Raw genomic sequence first — 2,500 nt, forward strand, 5'->3', positions numbered from 1 at the left:
TACAACCTTGTTTATTGTTAAAAAAAAAATATATATATATATCGACGGTATTTCAGTGAAAAAAAAAAACATCGTAGCGGCTGCACCGATATTACGTGCAGACGATGGCATGCAAATTCATGCTGTTTCGCACGACTCGGATATGGGGTGATTTAGTCGTTTCTCAGAGGTGACTGCGCCACTCTTGATCGCAGCCCACGGGTTAATACTAACAGTCTTCCTCCCACTACCACCAACACCAGTACTAATGTAAATCTCGAGCATGCATTGCCTAATTTCGAAATAACAACCGATGAAGTTCTTAAAGCTATCCATTCACTTAAAACATGTAAAACTCCCGGACCCGACAAAGTATATCCTATACTGCTTAAAGAAACAAAAAGCAAAATACTCTCCTCTCTCACCACCGTATTCAATATGTTCTTGCGACAAGGCATCGTCCCTTCGGATTGGAAAAAGGTTAACGTGACACCGATTTTTAAGGAGACATATAAAGAATAAAGATGTAATACTTCCACTCTACAATAGTTTAGTCAGACCCCACTTGGAATATGCGTTACAGTTTTGGTCTCCTCACCATGGAAAGGACATTGCTAAATAAGAAGGTGTTCAGTGTCGGGCAACAAAAATGATCCTTTCCTTGCGCAACAAATCCTACGAAGAAAGGCTTTCCACCCTTAACATGTTCTCTCTTGAGAAACGTCGCCTCCGAGGAAAACTGATCGTATGTTTTAAAATACTTAATGGTTTCACGAATGTAGACAGAACAAAATTGTTTATGATCGATGACACTTTGCGAACGAGGAACAATGGCATAAAACTCAAATGTAGACAAATAAATTCAGACTGCACCAAATTTTTCTTCACCAACGTTGTAGTGCGAGAATGGAATAAGCTCCCACCTTCAGTGGTCCAGTGTAACTCGATTGACTCCTTTACAAACAAGCTCGACCGTCACTTCCTAGAACTTAATATTAACTAGAGTAGAAGTGCAACGTTTTGGAGCCATCTGATTAACGTAGAATCACTTAGGTTTAAGGACAGGCCACCTAGTCTGGACCATGGGGTCTGTGTGGTCTGATTTTCTTTTTAATCTATGTAAATCTCTCTCTCTCTCTCTCTCTCTCTCTCTCTCTCTCTCTCTCTCTCTCCTTCTCAACACTTCGAAGTCCCGGGTTCGATTCCCCGGTGGAGTTGAGATAGATAGAGACTGTCCTTTTAATCCGTGCTCCCTACACTCCAGCAGTAAATGGATAACAGGCGTCAGTCAGGGGTTGTATCCCGACTGCTGGGTGTGTGTGGGTGTGAGATTCAGGGCTTTTAGCCATACCTATAGGTCTGTCACTAAGAGCTCCGATCTCCGTCGGGGAGGATAGCTTGAGGTCACGAGTTTAATTACGGCGATCGTATATATAAGTATGCTACCACACGCCCCACCCATACGGGGATCATATATATAATCATCACACACTACGCTCCCTGGGTTTCAAATATACCGCCAGTTCTTGACTCAGAAGAATGGTGGAGGCATCTGGCATCCGTACATACTCTTATTCATCTCAGCGTAGGCTCTACCGAAGGCCAAACCGCCAGAGACACGCCAGTCCTCCTCGGGTGAGCGGCTAGGCCCGCCCTTCCGGTCCGCTGGTTAAGTTGACTGTCTGGCTGCTCACCCGGGTCCCGCTACGGGCTGCTACTGGGCGCCTGCCCTGGGGGCCCGTGTTTCCGTCGCTGCTCGCCGGCTGATACCCGTGGCTGTGGCGGCGGCGGAGGCACCCGCCGAGAATTGAATTGCTCGCCCCCCCTTACAGGGCCGCCTTTGAGCAAAGGCCCTGTCCCCTTATTAAAGGGGTAAATCTTAGAAACGAAAAAAAGAACGAAGGCCACAGATCATTTTCCACTTTTGTTCGGAATACATGTCATGTCTCGTGACGCGTCAAGCAGTTCCTCTGATCCGGGCGGAAGTAGAGCGCGGGCGAATCAAAGTGACAGTGACTCTGATGACTGCTATGGTACTGACATTGTGTGAGAGAGAGAGAGAGAGAGAGAGAGAGAGAGAGAGAGAGAGAGAGAGAGATGCTTCCACGCGACGCGTCACGGCCACGAGAAAATGCGCAGTATTTTCGGTTGTCATAACTTTTTTTATTATTATTAGGAGGGAAGTTTTATTACACCACCATATATACAACATGAATATACAGTTATTGCAAAGACACCATTTCCACCTCTTTTAAATGTCTAAATTTTCCCCGTGCACACCATCCAGAGAAATATCTCGCCACCCGTACTCTAAGGGTTAATTAACGCGTGGTCAAATCATGGGGAATTACACACACACACGCACACACACACACACACACACACACCTTCTATAGCTTTCATATTTCTTAACATACCAAATCTCTCTCTCTCTCTCTCTCTCTCTCTCTCTCTCTTGTTAGCGGTGGCATCCTGTCCACTAAACAACCCTCAGAAATTATTAACAAGTAATACAAATTTT

The sequence above is a fragment of the Eriocheir sinensis genome, chromosome 6, assembly GCF_024679095.1.
Source record: "Eriocheir sinensis breed Jianghai 21 chromosome 6, ASM2467909v1, whole genome shotgun sequence".
NCBI lineage: Eukaryota > Metazoa > Arthropoda > Malacostraca > Decapoda > Varunidae > Eriocheir > Eriocheir sinensis.